The 16,492-nt window shown below is 39.7% G+C and overlaps 1 long non-coding RNA gene across 1 annotated transcript in view; it reads right to left on the bottom strand.

Moving 5' to 3' along the window:
- The window catches only part of LOC141983877 (uncharacterized), an 86,522-nt gene that overhangs the window by 31,587 nt on the left and 38,443 nt on the right, over positions 1-16,492 (bottom strand). Inside the window, exon 2 of the long non-coding RNA XR_012638552.1 lies at positions 5,785-6,022. This is a non-coding gene — a long non-coding RNA (uncharacterized LOC141983877). The remainder of the gene's footprint in view (positions 1-5,784; positions 6,023-16,492) is intronic.

Here is a 16,492-nt window from a genome sequence, read left to right as displayed (position 1 = left end):
ACCAGTGATTCTGTTCCATTTTTCTTGCATTTCAATATGAGAGGAAAAAAAAGAAGGTCTTTTGGGCAATGCTAATTAGATATGAAGAGTCACTTGTGGTATACAAGTTAAAACTGATGACCCTTATGTTGCCCCAGTCTTTGTTATATCTCCTTAGGAATTAAAGTACTGGTATGAGCAGGTGGAGAAGAGACTAATTGCAACCTAAACACACTTTTCATACTATATAAACTGAGCAGATTAAAAGTTTTTGCAACAGTCAGTCAAGGACATTTGTGGAAGGCTCATTCTGCAAAGCTCGTCTTTCTCTGCAAGGCTTAGGGCCCAGTCCATTTCCCACAGAGCTTAATGGAAAGACTCCTTATTTAAATGGGAGTTGTATATGAACCTTAGTGGGAATTCTGCTTTGTGAAAGATCCTCCACTTTGCAAGTCAGAGCCTCTGTTGACTCTTAACAGCTCCTTTGAGGAAATATTAAATCAGTATGAGAGCAGCTCCTTTGAATTTATATTTTGGCTCTCATCTGAGGAGGTGAATGCACTGCACAACAATTAAAAATCAAATTGGGATTCCATTGACTTTTATACAATACATGTCCATGGAAACTTATCAGGGCCACAGGATCAGACTTTGTGCCATTTCTCTCATAAAGTATTGAGATATGTCAATATGAGATCTGGTCATAAAATGGAAAACAGAAATGCTGAAAATATTGGCTTGGAAAGAAAAACATTTCTATGAGGTAAAAAACCTTTAGATAATGTTGAAACATAAATTTAATATCTGATATTAAACTATACTATAAGCTTTAAAATGCAATCAACATGATAGTCAAAGGGGAAATGTTTTTACTTTATAAAATGAAAGGTCTTGGCATTATTGAAATGAGAAAATCAAAATAATTTGGACAGATGACATTTTTCCCCAAAAAATTCCATTGAACTGGACACATTCCTGCAAAAACTTTGCTTTCTATGGACTGCATCGTCCAATTTAAAACTATTCCATCTAGGATTCCTTGACTCACTGTAGTCAATAAGTTGTATGTACCAGGCTAGAACCATTTAAAATTATAGAATACTGTCATTAAATTTTCAATAAAAATCTGTACCTGAATGTATGCCTCTCAAACCCCATTTCTACTCTTTAATTACTTGTCTACAAGACATGTGCCATGGTATAGACTGTGCAGCAACATTGCCATATGTAAAAATCAAAGTAGATATTCACCATTTCCACAGACAAACATAGGGTACCAAATACTGTAAGTTAAGGAATGTTCGTTGAATTGATGGTTGAAGTGCATGATAGAACATTAATTCAACACTATCTAAGGCCCATCAATCATTCCTACTGCACAAAAGAAAAGATTTGATATGTTTAGCCAACAATCCAAACCATTAAAGCTGTGAGAATTAAATCTTCCCGTAACCCATATGACGGTCTATTCCAGATAATCCTAAACATGATACTCAGTATGTGCACTTTTTTGTGACAGAGGAGGAAGTAGAGATTGGATATCGGACTCAATTGTGGCTTTCATACTGAGGGAGGCTCAGAGTCTCACCATCTGTGTGGGAGCTCCAAGAGGGAAATTGCTTCACTCCTGGAGCTTCCAGCTATGCAGGAGGATGCATCCACCACTCTATTACTTAACCACTATTTCCCAATATTTTCCACTAGTATTCTGCTGTGTTTTCTACATCTCATACTTTCCCAGTTCTGCATGTGAATGAAGTTGACTATTTCATACTCTCCCTAAATGTCCAGCCAACTCAGCTGGCCAGTGCAGTTGGGGAAGAGGCCAGAGCCATAGAACCTCACCCATTAACTCCTGAATCCAACTCACAATAACTTAATAGAAGCTCTGCACTTGTGGGTTTAGTTGTTTCCCTTTAGTCATCCTCTCCTCTCCCGTCCTCATTTTCTCCCTCTACAATATACACTCATGTTTAAGCCAACATGCTATCCATCAAGGTGCCAGGCTCATCATTGCAATATTTGCAGGAAATAAATGTGACATCTATGAAATGTATTTTTACATTCAAATTATGGGTAGGGGAGTTTATATTGCAGCCTACTGCACTATAAATACTATACAGTAGGAATTATCCAGAGCTTATCTGAACTTGGTAGGGAAATTGTGCTGTCAGATTAGGTTTTCTCCAGAAAATTCAACAGGTGCTTCCTTAATTTAGCCAAAAAGAAATACCCCAGAATCGTGAATGGGCATGTGAAAATATTTAGGGTAAAATTTTCAAAAATGCCTCAGAAACTTAAGTGACTAAGTACTTAAGGCCCAGATTTTAAAAGATATTTGGGGATTGCTGTGCTCAGTCTTTCAACACCTAAGTCCCATTTTCAAAAGTGAATAAGGCACTTGGGAGGCCTAAATCCCATGAGTCAATGGGATTTAGGCTCCTAAAGACCTAAATCTCTTTTGGAAATAGGACTTAGGCATTGCAACTTTTAGTGCAGAAATACCTAAATACCTTTAAAAATCTGGTCCTAAATTGCTTTTGAAGATGGATTTAGGGCCAGATTTTTAAAGAGATTTTCAAATAGGATTTTCCAGAGCATATATGTGCCTAGCACCCATTGACATCAGTGGGAGTTAAGTGCCTAGATGCTTTTGAAAATTCCAGTAGGTGCCTAAGTACCTTTAAAAATCTAGGCCGGGGGCTACTTAGGCACTTCTAAAAATTTTACTCTTACCATAAATGTTTTAGAATCTCCAGAAAGGTTTGACAGGTTTCAGAGTAACAGCCGTGTTAGTCTGTATTCGTAAAAAGAAAAAAGAAAAGGAGTACTTGTGGCTCGTTCACCTGCACATCCACCAATGTGATATATGCCATCATGTGCCAGCAATGCCCCTCTGCCATGTACATTGGTCAAACTGGACAGTCTCTACGTAAAAGAATAAATGGACACAAATCAGATGTTAAGAATTATAACATTCATAAACCAGTTGGAGAACACTTCAATCTCTCTGGTCACGCAATCACAGACATGAGGGTCGCTATCTTAAAGCAAAAAAACTTCAAATCCAGACTCCAGCGAGAAACTGCTGAATTGGAATTCATTTGCAAATTGGATACTATTAATTTGGGCTTGAATAGAGACTGGGAGTGGCTAAGTCATTATGCAAGGTAGCCTATCTCCCCTTGTTTTTTTCCTACAAACCCCCCCCCCAAGACGTTCTGGTTAAACTTGGATTATTGCTGTGCACATTGTAAGATGAGCTATTGCCAGCAGGAGAGTGAGTTTGTGTGTGGGGTTTTTGGAGGGGTGTGTGTGTGGGGGGGGGGTGGTGAGAAAACCTGGATTAGTGCTGGAAATGACCCACCTTGATTATCATGCGCATTATAAAGAGAGGTTTCAAAGAGGGATGGGCTATTACCAGCAGGAGAGTGAGTTTGTATGTATGTCTGTGGGGGGGGGGGGGAAGGGTGAGAAAACCTGGATTTGTGCTGGAAATGGCCCTCCTTGATGATCACTTTAGATAAGCTGTTACGAGCAGGACAGTGGGGTGGGAGGAAGTTTTGTTTCATGGTCTCTGTGTGTATATAATGTCTTCTGCAGTTTCCACAATATGCTATGCATCCGATGAAGTGAGCTGTAGCTCACGAAAGCTCATGCTCAAATAAACTGGTTAGTCTCTAAGGTGCCACAAGTACTCCTTTTCTTTTTTCTTTTTAGAAAGGTTTGAGTTTGTTTTGAACTTTGGGCAAAAGTTTGGATCTATTTCCTCTAATCCAGCTTGCCCTTCCATACTTAATGCCAAAGCTGTTTAAGACCTTGATCCTGCAATCTGATCCATTCAGATGAGCCCTTATGCTTTCAGTGAATCCCACTGAAGTCAGGAAGGCCTGGGCACAAGCAGCCTACCCTGAGAAGAATGCAAGATCGGACCCTAAAGCCGGATAGTGCTGTCCTTTGAAAGGTGTGGTGAACCCATGAGACAAATTGCAGTGCATTTTGCAGAGTCCTCTATAAGCTCTAACCTTCCAAATGATATTTTGTATTCAATACCAGATGAAGTGAATCTTGCCATTCTTTTCAGTGTTTAAAAATCAGTGTGTCTGATTAACATAGTTCATGGGTCCTCTTTGCTTTATCTGAAGAGTAAGTACAAAATGGCAGCCATGGTTAGTACATGCAGGTTACATGATTTCGTAGATTTAGATGTATTGGTCAAAGAGTAAAAACACCCTTTGTGTTATAGTGGCACTAGTTTTTGGAAAAAAAGTGGAAAAATTCATTGCATTTTATGAAAAACAAAAAGAAAATTTGCAAAATATTGTGGAAATCTGGTGACACTGCAAAATTCACATTGAAACATTTTGTGAAATGTTACTGGATGAAGTAGTTCAATACCGGATGAAGTAGTAAAAATTTTATTTATAGGTAGAGTTTCATTGACAAGGGATGGACTCAGCGACACTTAGAGTTCCCACGTCTCTAATATCTCCCTCTTGGATTTGTTTAAATGCAAGTTATGACAGTAAAAAGTAAACTAAACACACACAAAATCAGTGTTAAGGTAACATTTAGTCTGAGGCATAAAGTATATTTTGGGTAAAGACAGCCTCAGGACTCTAAAATCAGCTTTTTTTATGCATTAGGCCTTGCAAAACTTGTGGTTCTCTATCAACTGGTCCCAGAACACTGCAGTTGTAAAAAAAAGGCAGCAAATTGGATAGTGTATGTACAATATCAAAATCCAGTGCTGTAAAACCATCAGGGAGCCTAATGTTTTGTTAAGCAATATTAAGCTTAGTGAATTAAGTTAATATTAACCTCCTGTATTTCCCATGATGTGTCTGGGTTCCGAAAGGGAGGCCTCCATATAATGATGTAAATGAGTTCCAGGGGTGAAAAAAGGCTTGCCCCGCAAGTGCAGACAAGAAGATTGACAAAAGGACTTGCTGAAAAAGGGTCCTAAATAGTAAACCCAAACTGACTTGCATTGAGAACATCTTTGGCACGGTTCCAAATCCCTGCATATGTCAGAGATCCGCTATCTATTTCCTCTTGTCTTTGACGCTTTAATGCCTCAGAACCATTAATCCAGATCACCCTTTTTTTCAGGTATGAGATTATTCCTAGTGTTAACAATGAAGAAAACATAAATAAAGCTAACTGTGAAAGTAGATTTCTAAACTTTTACCCCATGTGTTGGCCAACAGGCTTTTAAGCAGCCGTTAGCAGTATAGTGTAAGCTTTTATTATTCCTTCTGTACAAATCCTGTGCATAAGTGACCTTTTCCTGTGGCTACATACCCCAAATAGATACAAAACCAGGGAGGCACATTTATTATAAAGTACAAAATACAGCTCTGTATTTAAAAACACCCTTGAAAGGTATAAAAAATGTGTACATCTTAAACACTAATCTTTGCTAGCCGAAGGTACTTTTTATGCACACTAGACAAAGTTTTATCTAGTAGGTTTCAAAGTATAATCTGTACATCTTTTAAATATTTTCCCTAAAACTCTGGGTGAGGAAGGAGTCTCTGTACTTAACTGTAGTCAGGCAAATGTTAGACCATAATGAAGAGCAAATATTCTAAGACACTCAGAGGAGATCCAGCCCATCCTACTCTAGAAGCTCAAAACTATGGTCTGAAAATAGATCCATGGATATAAATGATGGCATTATTAATAAATAACCACCGTTTCTGTCTGATACTTCCTCACTCTGTCAGCTTCCCTGTTATACCGTAAAAGATGCTTCAGTTAAATACTACTGCTGAAAAATCTGCTTCTTATGAATAAACATACCTGTAGTACCTGTAGTGGGGAGTGGACATTACTGTTCCCTTCTGTCATATGAGTGGGAGTGTGGACTTGTTACCAACCACTAGAAAATCCAATAGATGACGTAGCCTGATCTGGCTCCTTCCTGAAATTGAATGTGGGGCAAAAGTAGCCAGGCAATGTCCCCTGAAGATCTCAGGAACAGAAGGCACGGTACTACCACCACTGAAGATTCTTAATGGAGATGATAAGGAAGCAGAGCCTGTGTGGCCAGGGACACAAGAAGAAAGCTGATAAAAGTAACATCCAAAGTGTGTCATAGCAGCTGTGTTCTGGTGTGATATTTCTGATATTTTGATTTTGCCATCTGATATGAATTTAAATCCAAGTTTGGATAAAATCCAAACTGAATTCAAACTCTGGTAGCTTTTGAATCCAGATCTGAACAAAGCAACCTTTGCCCATCTCTGAAAATTTATACACAGGTTGAAAATCAGGCCTCTCTCTTATAGGCATTCATATTTGAAAACAATGGCCTAAAAGCTTTAAAATATATAGGATGTGCTATAAGGGAGATGAGTATTGTAGTATGAACTTTAACCTTTGTAACTTCTTGGTCTCTTTGTGCTTGATTTTTCAATCTTAACACTGTATTGACATTAACTTGACATGATTTAAATATACAGAGAAAGAGACCAAAAATGGACTCAGTCGGAAAAGTTCTGACCTGGATTTGCTACAAAGAAACAACAAACTACAAAAACAAAGACAGAAAGAATAGATTTACTTGCGGGTTGCCATAGACATATGTGGATTTTTTTCTCCATAGAACATGCCTACTAACTTTTTAATTCTTTCTATATTCAAGTCTTTCCATAGTAATACAGTAGATTGCTGTAAATGTTAATGTGCCTGCCATTTCTACAGGGATTCTGATGTAAACTAACATATGGTTGACTATTTTCCCCCCTGACATTTTAATTTTAGCATAACACTAAGGTGTTACTCACGGATAAATGCCTCTTGCTCCTGGAGAATACTGAATGGCATTGTTAATTGAGTAATCTAGCCCTTGTCATGGAAAATGTCTGCCTCATATAATGAGAAAAGAAGAGAGAATTCAGATCCAAAGAGTACATAAAGCAAACCCAGGTTAATGAATTAGGGAAAAACAAAACACTAAGGAAAATGTTTTTCATACAAAGACATCAGTGTTTAAATACTTCAGAACATAGATTTAGTTTCCCTCGTCCCTAATCTAGTGTCCTCAAACCTCCCGCATTCTTAAACATATTTTTACCTCAAAAATCTGTTTCCGTTGTATCTGCTACACCCACAAAAGTCTCCCCCTTTCCCTCTTATTTCATTTACAAGTGTTTGGATCAAATTAAAAAAATAAACGTTTAGTATTATTTTTTAGCATTAACAATTAACCCAAGTTTTTTCTTTCTCTTTGCTCAGTCCACACTCAAATAAGCAAGCACAGCATTTGAGACACAGCCTCTACCACTTATTCCCATTAGGAGGAATGAAAGCTAAAAAAAGCTAAATGAAATATTTGCTACTAAACAAAATGGCTGTTCTAGTATATTATAATAATATGAAGATTCTTAATATTCTTTTGCAGACTCCTCCATTACAGATATGATAAACTTTTCAGGCAGTTCATGGCAGCCATGCATACAAAATTCACCAGACGTTTTCTCAGTAGAGATGGTGAAGTTGTATCCAAAAATTCAAGACCTCTTTCAAATTCTAATATTTAACAAATGCAGCAGTGAAGAATAACTTCTGCCTAACATTAGAGTGACAAATTTCGAAAGGCAGATATGTAACTACCTGAGGTGGAATTTGGCCAGGACACTGGGATCTCCTACTTCTTTGAACGTGGAAGGCCATGCTTTTGAAACCACCATGTTTGAATGTGGGCTCATTAACAGGACATACTCATATATAAATCTGAGCATGCAACTTGTTCATTTTATACATTTATCTGCTGATCTGAACATCCAAAACTTGGGTTGCCCTATTGAGGAGCAAACATCTGAAAATTAGGCTCAACATAATCATTTTAGTTTTAAGTTTCAGATCCAGAATTAGCAAAACCTTAAAACACTTCCCTGAGGTTTTTTTGTTTTGTTTTGTGTCATTTTTGCCCCACAGTGTGCTTTGTGTGACAGAACAGGAACTATGTGCATACTGTGAATGAAACATTTGCAATGAATATGTAATCCCTGAGGGTTTGTTTGTGTACCCAGTTTTCCCCTGCTGAGCCAGGGAGGAGTCTGTTAAATACAATGCCACTTGTAACAGTAACCTCAGGACAGAATGTAGCCCACAGACAGATAGGTGCTCTGAACTGGAGCCACTCAGGGCTAAATGATCATTTTCTGTGGTTTTATTGTCCACTTTGCATGTTTGACTCCTTTAGATGTAAGTGTTGCTCCTTTTAGTTTAAGTGGGTTTCCCTGTGATGTTTTGGGATGAGGAGAAGGGGAGAGATGCTAAAGTGTACACTCAGTCTCTGGAAACTATTTTCGCAAATGGAGGCAATGTTTTGTAACCGCTAAGGAGTGACAAAAGATTCTTCAGCTCCTTATGTTTCTGAGGGTGTAGGGAGAAGTGACTCGGATTATAGTAACCTGTTGCCTAGATTTTTCAAAAGGCTCAGCCTCCAACGTTGTTGTTGGGGGGCTGGTCATCTTTGAAAACCTGGCCAAATATGCCTCCAAAGAAGGGGCTGCTGTGTTGTAGCCATGGGGACTGGCCTGGGGTAACATATTCTTGCTACACTTTGGAGCATGTTACTCTTTTGCTGGCTAGCCTCCTCCAAATTCCACTGCTCCTCATAGGCCTAGCTGTAGCAAGCCCCCATCACCTTAGAGACTCCTCTGTCCCTGTGCCTGTCCCTCACTGTAGGCTTCCCAGTTTAAATCCATCCGCATCAGGTGCTAGCAGAGTAAGAGCGTATTACCATGCCCTTCTATCTGCAGATCACAGCCACTTAAGAGAGACAGAACCAGCTCTTGCCTCTGCCCCAGCCTTAGAATTACATGCTCACTCACTGCAGCCTCCCCATTCAGCTCCCTGACACCTCCCACCTGCATTCGCTCATGCTACAAGATCAGATTTCCATAACTCCCTGGTCCCGGTTAGATTCATCCTTCTGTCACCCCTCCAGACACCACCTCCCTCCTCCTCACTGGATATGGATAGAACTTTGCTCTTCTTTGGTGTAGGTTCAACCCACATAAACCTTATGGTGGCTGGAGAGAGAAGCATGTGGAGACCAATTCACTGCTCCTCTCCTGCATGGTGTTCCTCTTCCCTGTCCCTGATCTACACAGAGTTCCAGGACCATAAGAGCATTTTGTTCTTTGTCCTTGAAAATTTAATGGTAAATTTATGCTGACTACCACACCATCACAATCTCCTCTCCAGTGACTTTTTTGTACAACTGGGACATATCCTAAGAAGATGTAGGGATTATGTTCTCAACTGAGGTATCTTTTGGCTGTTTATAACCTCCAATCTAAATGGCCAATGTACACTGCTTCCCTATTCCAGGGTAGTTTTATGGCTTCATTGGTGCATATGCACTTCATTAGACAATTGGCATGTTATCAGACTTTTCTCTGAGTCAGAAGATCCAGGATTTCTCATTCACTATGAACCATGCCCAAAGGAACTGGAGGCCAGAATGTTATTTTTATCAAACTCTTGGAATATCAGAGCAAGTTTTCCTGAAGAAATACAAAAGACATTTTTGTTATGTCTCCAAAAGGTGCTGCAGCTGGGTTCAAATTAGGTGCTTCAAGACTGGCCAGGAATCGGCCCCTTTCTGGATGATGTGAACTCCTTACAAACCATACTTGATGAGGTTGCACCCTCCACAATATGTTCCCTGTGGCACCATTTACTATTTATTGATCAAGTCAACACACTGTGCCACTTTGTAAAGACTGCTAGTAAATTTGCTACAGGGTGTAGCTTGTTTTATGTGGAAATAAAACATCCCCGTGGTGTCCCTGAGATCATTTTAGATTATTGAGCTACTGGGAAAAGTTACTTTCTAGTTTCTACCTTCAAGACAAGACTCCTTGGCATACATCCTGATTCTTCATTACATCAGATGCTTCAGCTTCAGCAGATTTGTCCGCTTTGTCTCTTTTGGCAGAAGGCCAGACATGCACATCCTGTCTTTACCTCTTAACTTCCACATACCTATGTGGCCTTGTATGCTCTTTATATTTTGAAAAGGCTGCTGAACTAATAAGAGGTGTTGGGAGACAATGCTGTCAATGTAAACTGACTTTGTCCTATGGCACTGTAAAGCGGTTGAATAAAATACAGGATAATTAATTCATGTCTTTGAATGTACTATCAATCCTTCAGTTGTAAGAAGCAAAGTGAAGAAATAAGAGGAGATGTTTTTATGAGAAAATGTTGGTTTTTTCCAGTAGATCAACAGTGCATTTCTAGGAAATATGTTCCTGTTCAAGTTCTGCATCATCTCCATTCAGTCTCCTTGAGACATATTCAACTTGAAACACAATACTTGAATACCAATGTAATGTGATGTCTAACCACAACAAACTCCTCTCTCATTCAATAGTGGCATAAGTTGGTTGCATTAAACCCTATTAGCCTTGTTGTAATGCCAGCATTTATATTTGTCTTCTTCCTCCAGATTTCTGGGGGTGGAGTTCTTGCACCTAATGGCTTTTCAGGTTTGTGACATTTGCTCAGGATGTTTGCTAAGCCACAAGCACTTAGCATTTGTCATCTGGCATCCTTTGTCTTCTTTCCCAAGAGCACTTTTAAAAGGTGACATTTAGTATTTTTTTTTAAAAAAGTCTCAGCACATTCTATGTAGTTACAGAGGTACAGTGCATTTTACCAAGTGCACGCAAGTGTGTAAATGTAGGCTATTGTTATAAAAAACTGCATTATCTTCCGATGAAGTGAGCTGTAGCTCACGAAAGCTTATGCTCAAATAATTGGTTAGTCTCTAAGGTGCCACAAGTACTCCTTTTCTTTTTGCGAATACAGACTAACACGGCTGCTACTCTGAAACCTGTCATAGTGTACTAAAGATTGAAAGATATTTGTTGTAATGTTAAATAAAATAGGAGAAAACAAATAAATACTTAATTTTCTACTCTGATCTAGTCCATCAGCCTTCTATATTTAAGAAACCTGGGTCAAATTAATCCCTGATGCAAACCCACTACAGACCATGAAGGGATTCATTTGGTCCTTTGTTTATAAATAGCAATGCCGGTTTGGGATTATAAAGTACATTAGAATAAATTCTACAGTCTGAAGTCCAAACCCATTAAATGAGACATTTTCATTCAGCACTGAATACCTGGCTCTTAGCAACAATGCGCACTGGTTTGATACAGTGGAAGGTAGTTTGTACTTTCAGAGGACTGTGTATGTAGACAGTTTACTGCTTACGAGGGAGAAGCTGTGGCGTGAAGTGGTAACTAGTAAGGTCACTAGCACTGAATGAAGGCTACTTTAGCATTGGCCAGACCCTGTGTGCTTCAGAGGGGGAAACAGAATTGCCTTTCAAAGGAGTGTTGACAATCCATGTTTGTAGGGATGTTCTCTACTTTTACCAACCAGGAAACACCATGGTCAGAGACACAGGTTGTGGCCCTGAGGCCACTGTTAATGCTTTCAGGGTTCTTAGCTTCTTGTTCAAATTCTTGGGAAGAGGGCATAGTATTTTTTATCTTGCTCTCAGCTTGTTGTTCTTGGTGTCTTGGGCCTACCACCAGATGTGAGAGACTTTTTTGTGAAGTAACAAGATAATTTCTTGCAGTGGGAAACACTAGGTAGCTTGGAGGCATTCCTGGCTTATGAAACAATATACAGTTTGGAAAAATTCAATGGGACATAACTTGATTACACCTATGCAGAAGAGACATGCTCTCTTTTCGTCCTTCATGGCAGTGGCAAAGGTTTTTTAAAATGTCTTGTGGTGGAGTCTGTCTGTACCAAACTCTGTTTTCCATCAGCGTCAGCCCACATTTCTTCCTTCCCTTTCTTTTGGCTATTACACAGCGATTGGTCCTGTGGTAAAGAACCTTCAGTGGGACTCAAGGGAACTGAGTTCAATCTTCAAATCTGCCAGACATCTTTTATCTCTCTGAGCCTCAGTTCTCTATCTGTGAAAGCAGGATAACAATAATAAAATACTCCCCTACCTCACAGAGATGTTGAAGATAAATTCATCAGTGTCTGTGAGAGCTCCAGATATTACAGGATGGGGGACAAGTAAATACCTAAATAGATAGATTTATGGGGGCTTTAGGGTAGGAGAGTATGCCCTGGTGCGAGTCTGTTAATCACCACACCTACCCTCCCAGTCTACCCTACCCCCTAGTTTAGACTAAAGAGGGGTGAATAGGAGTGTGGTGCAAAGTGCTGCACTGTAACTCCCTAGTGTAGATGCTTTGGGCAAGAACTAAAAGGTTCTGAGTTTACTCCAGAGAGTCTCTGAAGCGGATTACATTAGTGCAAACTTGGGACCTTTAAATTCATGGCTGTAGCGTCCACACAGGGGGGGAAGTTATCGTGCAGCACTTTAGTGCACACTACTATTCACATCCTTAGTCTGAACTGCAGGGCAGTGTACACGTGCCCACAGTTACTGAAGAGTTGTTGTAATTAGAGTTGGTAAAAAAAAAAAATGGCAGTTTTTCCCCAAACATTTTTTTTAATTACAGAAAACTTTTCAGGCTTTACGGTGCAAACCAGAAAACAAAATTGAAACCTTTCAATTTTTAAGACCATTTTAGGTACATTTTCAGTATCCAGTAAAAATTTTCTGTTTCAAATGATGAACATTATCAAAATCCAAACATTTTTACCAATTTTTTTGTTCTTTTTTGTTTCTGTTATTTCTCAAGAAACTAAAAGTTCACTTGGATCAAAAAAGCTAATTTTCATTGGAAAAAAACAAACTTTTGATGAAAATATCTTGCCCAGCTCCAGAAGTGATGCTGATTCTTCCACATGCCTCCCTCTTAGTTGGGAGGACTATGCTGTAGGTTTTGGTAGAGTACATAATTTGGAGCAGTTGACCAGGGTGACCAGCTTGTTCTTGCAGGGAATTTTCTAACTTCTGTCCAAAGTAGGGATTGGTTTTACCAAAACAAGGAGTAATTCTTTTGTTTCTCATGTCCAAATCCAATCCATGATGTGGTATTTCTATGAGTCATGAGTTTAGATGATTATGATGGTCCCTTAGATGATTATGATGGTCCCTTCTGGCCTTAATGTCTGTGAGACCACGGGTTATCTGTGAGGTATCAAAGGTGGAGGGATCAAATAACAGGCTTTGTGGCATTGAAAATGTGCGTAATTAAAACCTGCAGAATATTTAAATAGGCTTTCTAATTTCTAAGTCAAAATATATATATTACAATGAGGAAAAGCAAATGCACTTTTCAATTCTACGGTATAGTTAATGTCAAATCACATTTAAATTGGCAGCTTGCAAGTAAGAACTATATAAAGGTATGCAGTGACATTGTTGAATATTATTGAGGTGCTTTACTCTCCCAGCTATAGTTTGCTCTTAAGTAGGGCACACATCTGTCAGATGCCTCTGCTTCCATTTTAGCATACATTCCCCTTAGGAGAACAATGGTTAATTAACAAATTGTGCACAAGGTATAAAGGCTTTAATGAAAAGAAAGCTATTGAACTTATTGTTCAGGTCTTCTGCATTTTATGCAAGAAGAAAAACTGCTTGAAAAAATAAACATGATCAAAGCAATTATTTTCACAGACTGGAGCTCAGCATTGTTAAGAACTGAACTAGCTTTTCACCCTGAGATGGAAGCTGTCCTGCAATCAGGCAATATCTTTTCCTCTGTTGTGAGTGGCATGTCTGACTCTAGCTTCACCAATATTTACTCCCTGTTCTGATATTCCCGGAACTATCCTGATTTTATGTGGTTTCTGTGTCTCAGCAGCAACATGACAGTAGGGCCCAAATTCTATTCCTTGGCCTACTAACCATTACAGATTTACTTTAGTTGAGTCAGGCTGAACATAAAGACAAGTAAAATGTTGCTCGAGTGACGAATCTCTCTAAAGTTTAGGAAGTGTAAGTAGTAGCTCATGTTTGGCAATTAGGCCCAACTCCAGCCCAAAGAGCTCACACCAAATAACCAGGCTGCTAAGGAGAAGATCTGAGAAAGAAGGAAAATAATCTCTTCCTCTTCTCTTAAGCCACTGACCAGCTACAGGGGTGCTCTGTGGTTTCTGCTGCAGCCCAGTTTCCAATACCTCTATACTTCTTACATGTCCCCTCCATCGGTAAGAGTGGAATTCTCATAGCAGCAAATTCTCTAGTGTGGTCCCCACCTGACCTCTGTGCATTGGCATGCAGGTAGTCAAAGATATTGGGAGTTGAGTGCGCTCACTTGACTCCCATTGACTTCTGTTTTACTTTTTTAAAATGTGCATCTTGGCTTAGATCTTTGTTGCTAAATCTCTGCTCATAGAAAATTTTCACTACTGCACCATAATGCTATGAGAATCCTAATTCAGAGTCCAAATTGGTTAGTATACATACACACACATACCTCTTCTGGTAAAAAAGAATTGTTTGGAAAAATGCTTCTCAGAGTTGTTATTACATTATGACAAGTCAATATTTTTATTATTTGTACTGTACTAGTGGCCTAAAGCTACAATGAAAACTGGGTCCCATTGTGCTAAGCTGTATACAGATATAGAGGAAGCCATAGACCCTGCCTTGAAGAACTTATGATCTAATTTAAGACACAAATGATACAATTTTCAAAAGTAACTTCAATGTGTATTGGCACCAAACTGTGCTATGGAGTTCAGACTAGATGTCCTTAATGGTCCCTTCTGACCTTAAAATCTATGCCATTTAACATAAAGTACAATGTAAGGGGAAAGAAATACAAAGGGCGAATTTATAGAGAGAGGCTAAAGTCTAAGGTATCTAGGCGTGGCTGCGCTCAGCATTGAAATGCCTAACTGATTTAGGAGCCTAAGGACTTCTCTTCATGTACAGTGCTACAGCAGCGCAGCTGCACTGGTGTAGCTGTGCTGCTATAGTGCTTTCGTGAAGACACAACTATGCCCCTGGGAGGCTTCCTCCCGTCAGCGTAGTTAATTCACCTCCCCAAGAGGCGGTAGCTGTGTCAGCAGGAGAGGCTCCCCCTCTCGACATAGAGCTGTCTACATGAGGGCTTAGTTTGGCATAACTACGTCACTCCCAAGTGTGGATTTTTCACACCCCTGAGCCCCGCAGTTACATTGATATAGGTCTGTAGTGTAGATCTGGCCTAAGTCTCATTTTGAAAATGCTCCTCAGTGCCTAAATCCCTTTTGAAAATGAGATTTAGCCTGCTAAATCGGTTAGGTGTTGCAATGCTGAGCATGGCAATACCTACATCTCTTTACAAATCTGGGCCTAACTCTCTTACTCAGATGAAAGGTTACAAATATAGAAAACTGCAATATGGTGCAAGTTTGAAAAAAAAAATCAATCAAATCATCACCTACATAAAAATATCAGATCAACACAATAAATGTAGATTCAACTAGAGCAGTTCTCCACTGTATTTCCTTCTCTCTCATGGTCTAGAGCAGGGATCAGCAACCTTTGGCACGCGGCCTGTCAGGGAAATCCACTGGCGGGCCGGGATAGTTTGTTTACCTGCAGCGTCCGCAGGTTCAGCTGATCGCAGCTCCCACTGGCCGCATTCCAGGCCAATGGGGGCTGCGGGAAGCAGCACTCAGCACATCCCTCGGCCTGCACCGCTTCCTGCAGCCCCCATTGGCCTGGTACGGCAAACCACAGCCAGTGGGAGCTGTGATCAGCCAAACCTGCGGACACTGCAGGTAAATAAACCGTCCCGGCCTGCCAGCGGCTTTCCCTGACAGGCCGCGTGCCAAAGGTTGCCAATCCCTGATCTAGAGATTTGAAGATGACTCCCCTCTGTAGCCCTATGCAGACAAACTTTAACCAACAAAGAGAAAAGAAAAGTAACCACAAGGATTGACATGCTGGATCAGTCCAGCTGATAAGGTCCAGATAGTCTAGTATACGACCATGGCCAGGACCAAAGGCTTCAAAGAAAGGAGCAAGAAACCGTGCTGTAGGCAGTTATGGTATAACCGGATCCGTGGGAAACCCACTCTCAAATCCCAATATTTAAAGGCTGTGTTATGCCCTGAAGCATGAGGTTTATTTCCCTACCTAACCCCTTGTTTATTTCTTTCTAACAATGGAAAATATTTGGTTCTGTATCTGCTATGAGCTTATAGTATATAATGCAATTAAAGATTTTTAAATGAGGATGAAATGGATAAAACAGTGATAAAAAATAAGCCCTCGATCCCTACAAGACATGAAAATCTCAGTCAAAATCCTCCTATTGGGGTAGCTGAGGACAAATTGAAAATGCAGGCAAAGTACATTTTTGCAAAAGATTAATTAACGTACGTGAGTGACACATGTTAATGGCCTGAGCCTCTCAAAATAATGTGAGAATGCCTAGCAACATCATGGCAATTTAATACATCTGTTAGCTGCTGCTCCCTGCTAAAAGCAAAAGTTCTGTGTAACGTGCATACCAGGTCTCACAGATCAGAAGTGTAATGTCCATTGCTAGTGCACAAAGCCCCACTGTGTCAAAGAATATAATTGTGCTTAACATCTACATGAAAA

The sequence above is a fragment of the Natator depressus genome, chromosome 3 (assembly GCF_965152275.1).
Source record: "Natator depressus isolate rNatDep1 chromosome 3, rNatDep2.hap1, whole genome shotgun sequence".
Classification (NCBI taxonomy): Eukaryota; Metazoa; Chordata; order Testudines; family Cheloniidae; genus Natator; species Natator depressus.
This window is presented reverse-complemented; position numbering and strand designations above follow the sequence as displayed.